The sequence below is a fragment of the Ochlerotatus camptorhynchus genome, unplaced genomic scaffold, assembly GCF_037179485.1.
Source record: "Ochlerotatus camptorhynchus isolate MF236.1 unplaced genomic scaffold, CSIRO-AGI_Acam_v1.1 ptg000291l, whole genome shotgun sequence".
NCBI classification, from domain to species: Eukaryota; Metazoa; Arthropoda; class Insecta; order Diptera; family Culicidae; genus Ochlerotatus; species Ochlerotatus camptorhynchus.
The window spans coordinates 1,316,225-1,333,310 of record NW_027040780.1 but is presented as its reverse complement, the minus strand read 5'-3'; the positions used below and the strand labels follow the sequence as shown (position 1 = coordinate 1,333,310).

The following is a 17,086-nucleotide window of genomic DNA, read 5'->3' as shown; positions in this document are numbered from 1 at the left end:
ACACAAACTTCCGTCGGGACAGGTACTACTATACTCTGGTATTCGAGGTGAAAACGCTCCCCGCCATCGTAGAGTTGGTCTCCTACTTAGCGTCCAGGCAAGTGCTGCGCTCATCAAGTGGGAGCCTCTTAATGAGAGGATAATCGTTGCCAGATTTAGAACACGGGTTCGTAACCTTACCATAATCCAATGTTATGCGCCAACCGATGCTACCGAGCAACAGGACAAGGAGATTTTTACAGACAACTGAATGCCGTCGTGGATAAGGTTCCAAAGGGTGACATCAAGATCTTCACTGGCGACTTCAATGCGAAGATCGGCTCCGACAACACGGACTATGAGCGTGTCATGGGACGCCATGGTCTCGGCGAAATGAGCGAGAACGGTGAGCTGTTTGCAGAATTTTGTGGCAATAACGACATGGTGATCGGGGGCTCGCTCTTCCCCCATCGGCCAGTACACAAAGTCACGTGGATTTCCCGTGATGGACATACCGAAAATCAGGTCGACCACATCTGCATCAGCCGAAAATGGAGACGGAGCCTTCTTGATGTCCGGAATAAACGCAGCGCCGACATCGCGTCTGACCATCACCTTCTAATCGGCGAAATCCGCCTACACACTAACTTTAGATTACTGGAGTCAGTAAAATTTTACTGGGTTTTTGAATTGCGGATCGCCCAGTAATAATCGCAGCAAAAATTTGCATTACCGAACTGTCCGTAAAGTCAATCTGTCAAAAGTAACTGTTGATTCAGTAATTGGTTCGAGTTGCGTATACTGGAAAACCCAGTATTTTTTTTTTGTTTATTTTACTGCAATTTAACTGACAAGACAGTTATTTTGTTCATTCTTGTACCGTGTTACCCAGTTATATTAAAAGTTTTGTCAGGAGAAAAAAAAATTAATTTAATAATAATAAGATACCCGGGAGTATAATTATTTATTGCATTTATTTTGCATTGCATTTAATATTGCATTTCATTTTTCTCAAATTTTCAGGATACTGATAAGAAACAACAACAACCATAAAATCAATCCAAACTACGGAGAAACTTTTCAGCCGTATAGTTGTTATATTTCCAACCCCCATAAATACTGACTTGAAGGTTGCAAAGAATTGCTGAGAAATTCCTATTCAAAGGAATAGTGACGTTCTTCCAGGAGATAATTCCATCGGTATTGCCTTCAGAGAATTTTGCACGGACTTAATGCATAGGAGTTTCATGGTTTAATGTTGGTATTGGGTCATCCATCTAATAGAATCGAAAATAATTGGTCACAAGCCATAGCCAAATCATGCACTATACGTACTTGAATACATTCAACGATTCCGTCTTTCTGTCGTTCATGTTTTCTTGCAAATTTTCACAAAACTGCATGATAAAACACTTGCTCCCGGATTTTACTGAAGCTAAATGGCGGCGGGAATAAAATTGACAGGTTAGAGTTTTACAATTTGTGGTCAGTAAAACAAGGTGGCTATTTTTCTGACCAGTCGGTAAAAAAATAAGACTTCTTTGTGCACAGTAATTATTTTTACTGACTTTTCGTGAAATCTAAAAAATTTGGGAATTAACGACTTTCTCAGTAAATATATATTCTGTGTACAGTATTTTGCCTCAAACGATACCGAAGTTCAGTTTGTGTTTTACAGAACGTCGGTTATTCACCAGATTTAAACTGAATTTTCAGCAAATCTTTCGTTTTACCGTGCAAACCCAGTACAAAAAAATACCGAACAACTAAATGCTTGATTAGTGTGTACGCATGGCGCGGATCCAGCGACGGGAGAAGAGACTCGGGCGGCGGTTCAACACACGCCGACTTGAAGACCCAGCGGTAAAAAGGTCTTTTGTTGAAGAACTTGAGACTCTAGCTACGGACGTTCCAGAAGGTGGCAGCGTAGAAGAACAATGGACGGCCATCAAGAATGCCTTTATAGAAACAAGCGAGAACAACTTGGGTGAGCTGCGCACCCAGAGGAAAGAGTGGATCACAGATGAAACCTGGCGGAAGATTAAGAGAAGCAAAAACCGCGATAGAACGGGCGGGAACCCGAAGAGCCAAGAACGAAGCCCGTCAACGGTACTCGGCTCTAGAGAAGGAAGTCAAGCGCTCTTGCAGACGGCACGACGCCTGAGTGGAGCAAGGATGAACCCGAGGATGCCAGTGAAGGACACGACTGGACAATTGCTTACCGACCCCACTGACCAGCTGAAACGCTGGTTTGAGCACTTCGAACAACTTCTTCAAGATTCGACGGCCAACCAGCCATAAACATCTCGGCATGATTCGCCTAGGGTGCGGCGCATCAATCGCGTCAATTCCGAGGCCCCATCACTGCAGGATATTGTTCTCAAAGTTCTGTGCAAAGTTATCCTAAATCGGATTCAGGAGAAGATCGACGCGACTCGCAGCAGGCAGGATTCCGTGCGACGCGGCGCGCAGCAGGCAGGATTCCGTGCCGGAAGATCTTGTGAGGACCATATTGTCACGCTCCGCATCATCCTGAAGCAGGTCAATGAATTCCAAGAGTCCCTTTATTTGGTATTCATTGCATACTAAAAAGCTTTCGACCGTTTCAATCACGAGAATCTGTGGGGCGCCCTGAGACGCAAGGGAGTCCCGGATAAAATCGTCAACCTCATCGAAGCGCAGTATGAGGCTTTCACGTGCAGAGTTCTGCATAACGGAGCCTTGTCCGACCCTATCCGGGTAGTCGCTGGTGCGGGACAAGGATGTATACTATCACCGCTACTGTTTCTCATCGTAATCGACGAGATCATGGTAGGTGCAATTGACCGTGTACCGAACCGTGGGCTGCTTTGGCAGCCTATCACCATGGAGCATCTCAACGACTTCGATTTGGCTGATGATGTTGCTCTACTAGCCCAACGGCGCTCTGATATGCAGAGTAAGCTCAATGACCTAGCCGAACGCTCCTCTGTGGCGGGTCTCACCATCAACGTCAACAAGAAAATCGTTGGATATCAACACGGGCAACCCTTCCAACTTTACGGTAGCGGGGCAAGCAGTGGAGAAGGTCGAAAGTTGCCAATATCTTGGCAGCCAAATAGCGTCGGACGGCGGGACCAAGAGCGACATTGGTGCACGAATCAAGAAGGCTAGGGCGTCAGATAAGTCAACGTACAAAAATCCGAATTTTCAACTCGAACGTGTAATCTGTGTTGTTATACGCCAGCGAGACGTGGTGTGTATCAGCGGAGAGCACTCAAAAGCTACAGGTCTTCATCAACTGATGCCTGCGGTATACAATTCGTGCCTGGTGGCCTCACAACTGGATCTCGAATGCCGAGCTCCATCGTCGATGTCATCAGAAGCCGATAGTAACAGAAATTCGAGAGCGAAAGTGGGGGTGGGTCGGCCACACACTTCGACGGAGCGGAAACGAAATCTGCAAGCAAGCGCTGGATTGGAATCCGACAGGACATCGCAGCAGAGGCAGACCCAGGGGCTCATGGCGACGGAGCCTCAATAAGGAAATTAAGGGGGTATTCCCAATCTTTTGCCTTTTTTCGGCCTGTTTTTCAATTAATTTTTTTTTTTTCAAGGAAAATGAATAGTAATGCGCCTAACTCTTTGGGATTCTTATTTATTGAACATTAAAGTTTACAAATAAATTTTTTTCGACATAAAAAAAGACATTATTGACGTCACAAAATGGCGGCAAACAGACCCCTGTTCGCCGCAAACGCCTGGACGGGCGAATACTTTTCTCTGGAACGGCTTCATCTGAAACAGATTTCGTGATGAAATTAATAATCTGCATAAGATTCTCTGGAGCTTCTCCCGTTGGCAGCAAAAAATCTTGCAAATTAACAAAATGGCGGCCATATGAAAAAACAGGTGATTTTTAGCCCGCTTTTTTGCAGCTTTAAGGTGCTTCAAACAATGTTAAATGTTAATATTTTTGGCTGAAAGTGGGAGAAGCTCCAAAAAATTTAATAAGGAACAAAATGCGCAAAGATTCAAGTCAATATCTCTTATAGTTTCTGAGAAAAATCTTCGCCCGATAAAAAAAATGTGGTTTCGAGAAAAACGCGTTTAAAGTTTTGACTTTAGTTAAAACCATTTTGGGGGTTCTTACCATTAGTCAGCTATGCCTGGACACCGAATTCGCTGATCGGAAAACGGCTTGGGGGGATGAAAGTATATAGTCTAAAGTACAAAAAAACGTGAAAAAAAAATTGATTTTTTGAAAAAAAAGATCAGGAATACCCCCTTAAGCAAGTCGATAGGAATCTGACCTGGGCCCAAGGCAAAAGCGAGCAGCCGCCCAGGATGGAAGTCTTTCACGTTGGCCCTTTGCACCGCTGGTGGTGCACAGGACTCTTAAGTAATTAAGTAAGTAGACACGACCGCTATATGACGTAGAACCACGCAAAATTGATGTTTGTCATGCATTTTTGACTATTATACTTATTATTATTAATGGGGCGGGGCAGAACGTTTCTCTTGTGCAGAATATGGAAAAAAGGATGGACCTTGGATGTTAATCTAATTGCATATATAGAGGTACCAGATATGTTTTACAGTCAGTTGTGTGTAATTCACCAACATAAGTCATCGAATATGCCTTTCAAGCAATTTTTTTTTTCTCAAATTTGAAAGTTTTGGTGCGGGAAGAAATTAATGGAAAAACTTTTGTTTTTACTAATAATTCAGGCATAACATTTGATAACGGCACAAAAGCATTTGTAAACAACCTTTTTAAGGCCCTTTACACGCGAACCAAAGTACACCCACGCAGACCAATACCACTTTCGGAAAGGTGAGAGCTGCCCCTATCCGATGATGTTGTTGGTTTCAAATGTAACGCCTGAATTGTGGTTTTGCTTAAAATTTATTTCCCGGAAAAAGGTGATCATGTATTTTTCGGGTTGTTGTTAGGGTGGGGAGAGGTGGTTTAACTTTGTGGTGGACACGCCGTGATCCTGCTTTAGCCGCTGCCACGCCGTCCGAAGAAACAATGAGCAGAGGCACGAAATCAGCGCTTTTTATATCTTTTCAGGTTCAAGCAGAAAGATGTGCAACCGCACCTGACAGGATTTCCGGCCGTTTTTAGAATAGGGCAGAAAGTTTCTTTTGTGCAGAATATGTATAAAAAAGATGGACTTTGGATGTTACTCTAATTGCATATATGTATAGAGGTACCAGATCTGTTTTACAGTCAGTTGCTGGTAATTTATCGAATGTATGTCTCCTCCTGAGCAATATATTTTTTTTTTTAATTTTGGCTCTGCGTATAAAAATTGTTTTTTTTTTTCTTATAAGGGGCTGTTCATAAACTACGTAGGCAGAGTTTAAGGAGGGGTTGACAATTATCCACGTCCCATACAAATTTAAAAAAAAAGTAGAAGAGGCTGTGCCTAGGGGCACGAACGGAAGCTTGACGTAGGATCGCTAGTGGACGGAACAAATGTGAAGATCATTTAGTTCTTTTAATTGATTTGCCAATTCATTGACCAAATTTGTTGTAAGATAAAGTTGATGAAGATAATCGATCAAAATAACTTGCATCCCTGCTTCCATGTTTGGTTACAAGATTACAACTCTGGAGAGCATTTTGTGTGGTCGTTGGGGCGTGTGGTTCTGAATATGGACAAACAGGCACAGATAAATTCTATTAAACTCTTTACTGTAATAAGCTTGTTCGCACTGAAAAGGGCCGTTTTGTTGCCAAAGTTGGTGATGATTTGACATGCTAAACCGCGTACAGAGTGCGTCTGTGTCGCTTCAAAGCGTAGATGCAATCTTTACCAAGACCTTTTCCTCCTTTGCCACGACCAGTCATTCTTGCTTGTTAGGTAGAATAGTGGACCACCTTCCTACTGCTGCTATCAGTCGTGATGCGTGGAAATATTATATGATATATGATAATATATGATCGATTGGTGATAAAATTATTGAAATTGGTCCAGGAGCAGCTGACTTATTAATGTTCAAAACCTTTCATAATTTTGTTACATGTTCCATTTTTGGTCTTCACTAAAAGTACACCCATATAGAAATCGCAGACGTAGTCCTACGTCAAAAATGTATGGACAATTGTCTACGCAGGGGGTCAAGAATCCCAAAAAAAACTGTATACGATGAACAGCCCCTAATTGTGGTTTGCTTAAAATTTATTTCCCGGAAAAAGGTGATCGTCAAAGTCCATGTCTGGAGAGGCCGTGATCCACCTTTAGCCACCGTCAAATGAGCAGAGGCAAGAAAGCAGTGCAGTTTTCAGGTTCAAGCAGAATGATGTGCAACCAAGTGGTATTTGTTTATGATGAATGGGTTTGGGGAAAACGGTTAGTTCGGGAAAACAATTAAATAAAATTATCATTTGCGCATTTATCAAAAGTCTTTTTACTTACAAATGGGAAAAATATTTAATTCAGCAGATTTGTTGAGTAATATCCTATCGATTGGCGTATTTGAATTTAAATTTCATCTATAACTGACAAAGTTACAAGCGTTCAAAACCTAACACTATTTCACCACACATATTTTTTGATTTGTACCCCAGTATAGTCGATAAAGACGTAGTTCTACGTAAAAAAAAACGCCTCAAAGATCTTATGTCTCGGAGCATCTGAAAACAATGCCGGGACAAAAAGGGGACAAACAAACAATAATGTTTTTCTCCAAAGCGAAATTTACAGGAAGTAAATCTCCCTGGGCATTATCGTGGCTACAAGAAAGGTTGAATGACCCGAGGATTATTTGAGGACTGAATAAACGACTGCTTCTCACCACAGTTGGAGGAGTTTTGCGCAGCCAAGAACATTAGTTTCAAGGCTTTGCTGCTCCTTGATAACGCTCCGTTGCATCCGCCCACCATAAGCAATCCCAAGATAATGCTTCTATACTTGGCACCAAAGATCACGTCTTTGATTCAACCCCTTCATCAAGGCATCAAGGCAAAAATTTCAAGATGAAGTATGTCAAGAGAAGCTACAGTTTTATTCTGGAAACAACCGAGAATAAAGGCCTGTCACTAGCGGATAAACGTAGTAGTTCAGCATCAACAATTGTTTCAACTGCTTGGATGTGGTTCTAAAGAACATAAAGCACGTTGGAAAACTGCTTGATGAAAATTCTTCCGTCGTATTTCACGAATTCACAATGCAATGAAGACGACAACGAGGATTTGCAGATCATGTCCAATATTCAACAAATGCACGGAAAGTTTGGTGCACCGAGGGTAAGAAATACAGTGAAATCAAAGAAATCATAAGATATGAACCAGCTACAGCAGATGAAATTGTTGGCGAACTCGACCCATCTACAATGAATATGGATTATATTTTCATCCCACCACGGCAGAAATCGAGTTCAAAATAAATCAACTCTCCGAGTTCGGAAGCTTCTGCACATTGGACAGTAATGTCGAACATAGTGCAAAAATGCAAGATTTGCTAAGGGAAGTCGAAACGTTGCCATCTTGCTCAATGATACTTTATACACATTATACAAATTATACGCAATATGGTTGATAAGCATTACACGGAGAACAAATAATAGCAGACGCAATTATTTTTCCGGTTAAAATAACTATATTGTTCAATTGTTTTAGAGATAACCCGAAACTATAATTGATTTGACTATATATAGAGGGCAACAACTATAGTTCATAGTTGGCTCCTCGGTTGGCTCAACTATATTTTTCAGTAGATGAACAAACGTCAAACTTCAAATTACAACTATACTTTAGTTGATTCAAGAAAAATATTGTTATGAAAGCAAAATTTCACAATGTTTATAAAACGAACTGCTCTTCATTATCGATCTCAAAAACACAACTGCAAAATCATAAAAAAGTGAACAAGAACATTCAACTTATATTTGAACCGTGTTGATCTGCGTAAGAGCCAGCTATCTTATCGCCTGCTCTACGCATCACAAGTTAAAAGTATGTGGATATATCATGATCACTTGAAACCAAATTATATAAATAAATTACATTTGACGGTTGTTATAATTGATAAAAGTTATAGTTGAATTGAGTATAAGATGAACAGTTGAATCAATTAGGTAGACATGATTGAGTTGACGGTCAAATTTATGTTGGAACAACTATAGGTTTCTTTCGAACAACAATATTTTTCCATGTGAAAGTAACTATTAGGATTGTTATCTTAACTTAACGAATTTGTTCTCCGTGTATTCAGGAAAATTAATGCGAGGCAAGATGTTGAGGTCCAACATACCCTAAAACTAAACAAAATTCATCTTCCTAGTGGATTATCGCCAAACCTACCCCGCAAACGGTCCACGTTTTGTTTATCAGGCTCAAACGAATTAACTTTACAGAACCGAGGATTCTTGGTCACTATACAATACATCTTAAAACTATAGTCAAAAGGTCACACACAATAAACACTTTATCTTCCGCTATCCAAAAAGCCTCCTCCATCAGAACTGGAGCCGCTTCCAGTGGTTTCATTGTATGGCAGATTCGCCAACGAGGGTCAGAGCGCTTGCATTGCAGCAATGGACGCAAAACGTGGTCAGCACTCACACACTCATCACGAAACGGTTGCTTTCCAAAGTTGACGAGAATCGATATTCCAAAATGACGTCTGGCATCGATTTCCGACTTCTACACGTCGTCCCCTTTCTGAAAATATCCATAGTGTAGGGTATTTGACAATTTTTCTTGAACCAATGGTCGCCATCTTGGATTTTAAAATTGCGTCTGGCATCTTTTTCCGGCCTCTAAACGTCATCCCCTTTTCGAAAATACCCATATTGTAGCGTATTTCACAGTTTTTCTTGAACTGATGGCCGCCGTCTTGGAATTAAAGATGGCGTCTGGCATCGATTTCCGGACTCTACATGTCATTCCCTTTCCGAAAATATCCATCTTGTAACGTATTGGACAGTTTTTTTTTAACTGATGGCCGCCATCTTGGTTTCCAAATTGGCGTCTGGCATCGATTTCCGGCCTCTACACGTCGTCTCTTTTCCAGAAATACTCATATTGTAGAGTATTTGACAGTTTTTCTTGAACCGATGGTCGCCATCTTGGATTTTAAAATGGCATCCGAAATTGATTTACAGTCTCTCTACACGTCATCCCTATTCCGTTTCGTGTCCTCACATCGCACAGTAACATCTTATATGGACAAGCTTTCCAGACATAACATATTAAGGAAGTTCATGTGCACACTAGCGCCGCTTAGTAAGAGAGTTCTTAAATAATATAAACACCATCCGAAAGGAATTGGTCACCTGAACAACTTTACTGAAGACAGCAACGTTCTATATGGCCAGGTTCTCGAGAAACAGTTTATATAGGAAGTTCACATGCACACTAATGTTGCGTAGTGAGAAAGTTCTGAACTAATATGAACACCATTCAAAAGGATATGATCACCTGAACAAGTTTGCTGAAAACAGTTACCTTCTATATGGGCAGAATTTTGAGATACAGCGTATATACGAAGCTCATGTACACACTAGCACCATAGAGCTAGTAGGTCCCGAAGAACCGTGCTAAACTTTTTGGCTCAGCTCTAGTACTATCTTCAGTCCCAAGCTAATCGATTCACCCCTCGAAACATAAGAAAATCCACTAACTCCTGATTGTATTAGTCAAACTTTCATAGCGAATCAAAACAAACATTGTGTAGTACTAGAATTTTGACTAGAATGGGGTGCGTTAATCTATTTGCTTGGGACCAATAGGCTAGTCAAGTAGTGAACCAATATTAAAATCGTTAGTTTCCACCGGTTGCTAGCACTGCGTAGTGAGAGAGTTCTGAACTACTTTGCTGAAGACAGTAGTACCCCATTCTAGTAGAAATTCTAGTTCTTCACTATGTTTGTTTTCATTCGCTATGAAAGTTTGACAGATAAAATGAGGGGTTCGTGGATTTTCCTATGTTTCGAGGGGTGCATCAATTAGCTTGGGACCGAAGAGAGTACCAGAGCTGAGCCAAAAAGTTAAGCACGTTTCTTCGAGACCTTCTAAGACCAGAAGTTAATATCATCATTCATAATTTAATGTCACAAACAAACTTTTGAAATTACAGGTATCAATAATCACTATTTTTCATCAGCTACACGGTTGCCGTCCTAAACGATCAAAAATACATCCGGAAAAAGCAAATATCGGTTCTTCTTAGGGCCACCATTCGAAAAACAACCGGCCCTTTAACCAATTCAAAAACGGAAAGAGTAAAGATAATAGATTATCGATAAATTAAAAGAACTAAAGGCTCAACATATTTGTTCCGCCCACTAGCGGTCGTACGTCAAGTTTCCGTTCGTGCCCCTAGGCACAACCCTTCTACTTTTTTTTAATGTTCCAAAACTCAGTACCTTGACTTGTTTGTTTGCAAAATCTAGGTAATTTTTCTAAGTCTATAAACTGGAGTATTTCTCATTGTCCCAGAACCTTTCAAATGCGCTCAATATTTTTTGTTAATTTCAAATCAAATTGTTTGACATTGTTTCATTTATAGTCAATCATAATCAGAATCTTGAAGGCTTTAGTCAGTGCGAGATCACTGCATATGCACCTATTTTTTTCCATTTTCAAGATATCAACACCTTTGACCTTTGACACGAATATAATGATTCTGCAACTCTTAAAAAATATAAAACTCAAACACTGAATATTTTATTGTTGTTGTTGGATTACGGCCTTCAACAAAATATCTCAATTCTGGAATTTGGTCAATTTTATGCGATCTTATAGCTTACCCCCAAGCTCCTCCCCTGATCCTATCCTTCGACAATGTACCTCTCTAACCTCGGGTAAGCCGCGGATATTCGGCCCAACTCCTACTAGACATAGAATTAAGTGAATTTTGTTACAAACAAAGAACAATGAACTATCGGCTTCGTAAAGCTAACGCGATTGAGCCTCCCAAATAAACGAACTAGTTAAAAAATATCTTGTAGCTTAAACATGTTGTCATAATAATTATTCTTTCTAATACACTCTCCCTCCTGTCCCTTTGTCCAAATCCATGAGAATGTGAGTGAATAAAGAATTAAGATTTAATATATTATCACACTTTTCGCACTTTAGTAGACTGAATCTAGACTAGTAGAATCAAATGTAAATAATAGGCAGTACTGTTTTCAAAAAATAAAACTTTTCGTGTATTGACCGTGAATTATAAAATTATCCAGTATTCGCAATTGGCTTTCAACACCATTAAATTGTAGTAATGCAGTTGAGTCTTATCAAATAAACGAATAGAAAATGATAAAGTTAAAAGAGATAGAGAATTATCTTAGGTAAGGTAAGTAGGTATGAATTGTTCGAAAAGATTTTCCAATCATCGATCAGCATTCAGTACATCTTAAACCATTACACACTTTCCTTCTGTCCACCAAGATTTTCAGCATTATAGATAAATAATGAAAAGTAGTTCTTCAATCATGGTTAACATCTCAATAAAATTTTTCCGGTCACGGTCACAATTTGAGTAACAACAAAATTAATGTCACTAGTTTACTTGCATACAATTATCATTATAAAAATTTGATTAAGTGTAAATAAATTATATTTTAGGCTATCGAGAAGCCCCACTTTATTTATCATTGCATTTTATTTCCACTATGCACTGAAATCCGGACACTTTAAAAAGTTGATTATCAGGGCCAAATATTATCCAAATTCTACGTAAGTTTTATGATGATCATATAGTGTCGTCTATGTTCATCTTACATAAATATTTTGTTGCCAATTGAATGTAATATTAATTAAACATGAAATGTCCGGATTACAAGACTGTCTGGCATTCGGTGCATTACGGTAACTAAAGCTGTTAATGAATTCATATCACTTTCTAGCGTATAGAAATAAGGTACATACCGACAGTTTGTTGATCACAAGAAGCTTGAAGTTGCGTATTTTAATTATTATAATATCGGTAAGTTTTCCATAATTACTTTTACGTCACCGTTTCTTTTTTCCATACCACCTACTGTTCCACCGTATCTGTCGAAACAATCCGAATTCAATAGGCTATTATTGTTGACCGAAAATGGCCGGCTGCTACTATCATAGAAGGTCAATCCGAGTGGTCCACTTTGGTGATGTGATAGTGTTGAAAGTTTTCGTCACCGTCATCGTCGATATTTTTGCTCACCAAAATCAAATCATGGGAATTCCCACTGCCGACGAAGAAAGGAGCGTTGCAGCCATTAATATTGCTGCCAAAACAAAAAAAAATGATACACCGACACAATTCACACAAAATACTATTGCTGTGGCTTCCTTCCTAAAAATTAACCGAATCCATTTTGCCTCTCTTCATTGCCTTCATATTCATTTTTTTATGCACTCCATTTTTCTTTGCCATTTCTTGCACCCCCTATTTATTTTTTGGGAGATGAAGCTCACTTAGACAAGTTAATCTACCCGATTAGACTTCGATTCGTTGAACCAATTTGAATTGGGTCACACATAATTCCATACTCATTTGTGTCACCAGCGCAAAATTACTCCCCTGCATTGATCAACTGTTGTAAACACTTACACATAATAAAACACAGAACCGGCCAATTACTGCTCTATACCCCAAATATGCACCGCAATTAACGGCTCACGACCGGTGAGTGTTTTGCACTTGTACAATTAATCATCCACCGAATAAACGGCTAACGAAACCACGAAAAGCCACCCGCTCTGCTTAAAACTTCGCGCGAAGATGAGCAACTTTAACGAGACAAAAACAAAGATTGCAAATTACGAAACAACCAACTTGTACCACAACATGGTGGCATACGGGTGCGCGCGCGTACAATGATGATCACACACTACACAACCGGTGGGTTCACGAGTTCCGAACCCACGGAGAGCAACACTCTTTGCAAGCCAGTGCTGAAGACTCCAAACCAGCCGATCCAAGTCAAGTCAAGCCAACCACGCGCGCGCACGTCTCTTACTGCTACGTTCGATACCGAGCTACGCCAGAGAACTAACTCGTCGGATCTTACCACTGACCTAACTTGGCTCCACAAATCGTGCGCTTCTCCGCTGAGCTCCGTACGTACGGTGCACCGCGGGCGGTGGTGTGATGGGGACGGTGGGGTATTCCGAAAAAAGCGAAGCGCGAAAAAAATACTATGGCAAAAATCGATGCACACTATCAAAACTGCGAGCACAGAGACCTCCAAAAAATAACAACACGATCAGAAGCCCTACTGCGGTCTGGTGATAGGCCACAACCGCGTGCGAGCTGAGGAATTGCGGAGAAAGAGCGAACCCAGAACCAATAGGTCGTCGTGTTTGGGGTCTGTGCTGAGAAGCCGGTCGGTGGCGTCGATCACCACAACCCACAACCACACATCAACCCGTAGAATTGAAGAGAAATAGCGAGAGAGAACGAGAGTTTTGTGGCTGGGTGAGATCTGATTTCTCGCCAAACCGCTGCTGGCCGACCACTTCCAAATGAAATCAAAAGTGATCCTCGCGAGACCGTGTAGGGGTTACCTCATCGCGATCAAGCCGGTTTCAAGAGGTGCTAAATAGGTGATGGGGTAATTGTAAAAAAATGCACTTTGGGGTGGGTGGTAATCCGGAGACATGTGATGCACTTAAATTTGATTGAAAATGAGACAGCAGTCATAATTTTAATTGGATATGCAATGCTGAAAATGCAATTCCTCTTGACGACTTGAGCTACCCCTCGAAGAAATCTATCGCTTCTTTTAGAGTGAGTTTTCTCTCTGTTTACTTGTCAATCGAAGAGCATAAAACTCTCTCACCCTCTTCTCTCGACTAAAGGTATTCAGCGATCATAATCAGCTGATATTTAGCTATGTTTTTGCATCATGATTCAGCTGTTAGGGTGTTATACGTAACTGTAGCTTCAGTATTAACTTTAAATCGAGAAATGGAGAAAAAATATGTGATTGCCCAATTAATTGAGAATCATGCTTTGAAAGCCTTTAGAATCTTAATAAAAAAGATCAATTTGCTCTCATTGTGTGTTTCCAATTGGACTGAAAGCCCATTACAAGTCAAGCTGAACATTGCATTAGGTTTTAAGTAACATTGATCGATTCTCTTCGGCGGCTTTCTCTTTCGTTAATAAGTTGAGCACATAACCGTTTCTTGATGTGTTTCTGTGTGCTGAAAATACCTGGGAACGTCTTAACATGGCCATGGGGATACAAAGAGAAAGTCGACGAAGAGAATCTGTCAATGTTTCTTAGGACTTAATGCAATGTTCAGCTTGAAATATATACTTAAGCGTTTTAATCCAAGCATGGATTGCCAAAATGGGTTTATCAAGGATATTCCACTACTTGTTCCAGTAATTCTGCTCACTCACTCAAGTACCCTGCGCACCTCCACAGGGATCCATAAATTTGAGCTCATTTGGTTGCGATCTCATACTGTTTGAAGTTTATTATGGTAATTACTATGGGAAAAGTGAACTTTTAGTTCTTCTTGATCATGCTTTTTCCTACAATGATTTACGTATTAGCTTGCTATCTAAACATTAAAAAAAAAAATCTCAACTACATCTTTGCAGAAGACCACTTCTGATTGAACGTTAGGATATTTAGTTATTGATTGACTGCTTTCAGGGCAACAGAACAGAAAAGGATCTTCGGCTCAGAAAGTGGCTCCGCTTTTCATTGGCGAACACTACACACTTAGATTTTTTTGCCGAGATGGGCACCACCGAGCAGCTCGGCATTTTATTTTGATGGAAATTCAGCAAAAAATATGTTTGTTAGCTGAGATCTCGGCAAAATTCCCGTTCGCTAGCTGGATCTCGGCAAGTTTTTCACTGAGATCCAGTAAAACAACATGCCGAACTGCTCGGTGGTGCCCATCTCGGCGAAAAAATCTAAGTGTGTAGTGCACCTAGCGGTTGAAAGCATCTTCTACCTGCAGTTAAGATAGGCAGCAGGCTATGATAGTATGAGTGCGCATAGAAGTCCCGGAATGCTACCACAACGCATGGCTTGTTGAGCAGAAAAACCTACAACTTTTTGATTCACCGATTTGTTTGCACTTCCCCTTAGCGTAGATTTTTTTTTTTGTCCCATTCTTCGCACCAAGTACACCAATATTGCCTGCTGAGCTGTTAAGAGCACATGGCAGAAGAATATCTTCTTCCTTAACAATAAATAACTATGAAGAGCTTTGTGTGGGTTGGTTTATTTCCTTTAAATTCCGTTAAAATTGCTTATATTTTGACAGATACGCGTATTTCATCTACTACTTGCAGACTTCATCAGTGCCAAGTACTCAGCACCACTGAAGAATCCATCTTTTATCTACGAGTTATATACTAATCAATAGGTACTAAAAATCAGCAGGTATCCACTGCCATGTCAAAATTTACAGTAGCATGCTAAAGAGTCTCGAGTATCCGTTTCCTTGATCTCTATTAAGCAATGTTGATGGATTATGTTCAAATATTTCTTAACTTTCAGCTACGTCTAGTTTCCAAGGCGAAGATACACTCCGCAGGATATTAATGTTATCCTTAGTCAAATTGTGCCCCTTTGTAACGATATGCTCTGCAACCTTGGATTTAAATTCATAATGAAGTCCTTTGTCCATCTCTTTGTTAGCCTTTTTTACCTCTGCGATGTGTTCCTTAAACCTTGTTTCCAAAGTCCTTTTCTTCTGACCAATGTAGATTTTATTGCAATCTGTGGACAAGAGATTTTGTAGACTCCGGCTTTCCCTAAGACATTTATTAAATCTTTTGTTGATCCTAACAGTGACTTCAGCTGATTTGTCCTGCTGCTGAATACTAAATCTAGGCCAAAACTTCCAAACTTTGAAATCAATGGTTTGGTAATGTTTTTGTCGAAATTTACCGCTACCCGTTTTAAACCCTCAGTTACTAAGTAAGAGTTGTCGAAAACCGTCTAAAATGATGCCTTGTTATTTTATCGATTACTGCTTGAATTGTTTTTTTTTTTTGATACTCATTAAATCTAACGACAACGGCCAAAGATGCGTGAACTTTGCAGCCTCCCGGGGTTTGGTAGTTCGAAGTACCTTTTTCCCCCGCAAGGATATCCACAAAGCCACCTGGAGATCACCTGACCAACACACAGAAAACCAAATCGATCACGTTCTAATCGACGAGAAATTCTTCTCCGACATTATCAACGTCCGCACGTACCGCAGTGCGAACATAGATTCGGACCACTACCTAGTTGCAGTATGCATGCGCTCAAAACTCTCGACGGTGCATAACACAGGTCGAAGTCGAACGCCACGACCCAACATTGAGCAACTACGGGACACCGGAGTTGCCCAGGACTACGCGCAGCAGCTGGAAGTTGCACTACCCACGGAAGAGCAGCTTGGCGCAGCTTCTCTTGAAGATGGCTGGAGGGACATCCGTTCAGCCATAGGTAGTACTGCTGTAGCGGCACTAGGTACTGCAATCCCGGACCGAAGAAATGACTGGTTTGACGGCGAATGCAAACTGTTAGTAGAGGAGAAGAATGCAGCACGGGCGAGAATGCTGCAACACCGCACGAGATTGAATGTGGAGCGATACAGACAAGCGCGGAACAGACAAAACTCGGTTTTCCGAAGGAAGAAGCGTCAGCAGGAAGATCGAGATCGCGAGGCGATGGAAAATCTGTACCGCGTAAACGACACACGGAAGTTCTACGAGAAGCTAAATAGTTCGCGCAAAGGCTACGTGCCGCAAGCCGATATGTGCAAGGACTTGGACGGTAACCTTCTCACGAACGAGTGTGAGGTGATTGAGAGGTGGAAGCAGTACTATGACGAGCACCTCAACGGTGAAGACGACAGGCTACCGGCCCCTGATCTTCAAGAAGTTGAGGAGGAGATCGGTCGGCTGAAGAACAACAAAGCAACTGGTGTAGATCAACTACCAAGTGAGCTATTGAAATACGGTGGTGAAGCACTGGCTAGAGCGCTGCACTGGGTAATTGCCAAGATTTGGGAGGAGGAGATATTACCGGAGGAGTGGATGGAAGGTGTCGTATGCCCAATCTACAAAAAGGGCGACAAGTTGGATTGCTGCAACTACCGCGCGATCACACTGCTGAGCGCCGCCTACAAGGTACTCTCCCAAATTCTATGCCGCCGTCTGTC

The 17,086-nt window shown here is 41.0% G+C and overlaps 1 protein-coding gene across 4 annotated transcripts in view; it reads right to left on the bottom strand.

Annotated features, from left to right (window-relative positions):
• LOC135706785 (uncharacterized) overlaps nucleotides 1-12,909 on the bottom strand; it is a 286,588-nt gene extending 273,679 nt beyond the window's left edge. Inside the window, exons 1-2 of one of the 4 annotated variants that reach the window (XM_065228442.1) lie at nucleotides 12,513-12,909; nucleotides 11,846-12,186 (exon numbers count right to left, since the gene is read on the bottom strand). The gene's annotated coding sequence lies outside the window, so the exon portion shown is untranslated. Of the gene's footprint in view, nucleotides 1-11,845; nucleotides 12,187-12,451 lie in introns of all 4 variants that reach the window. The other 3 variants (XM_065228443.1, XM_065228445.1, XM_065228444.1) reach the window with 3 other exon arrangements.
• Nucleotides 12,910-17,086: the final 4,177 nt, after the last annotated feature.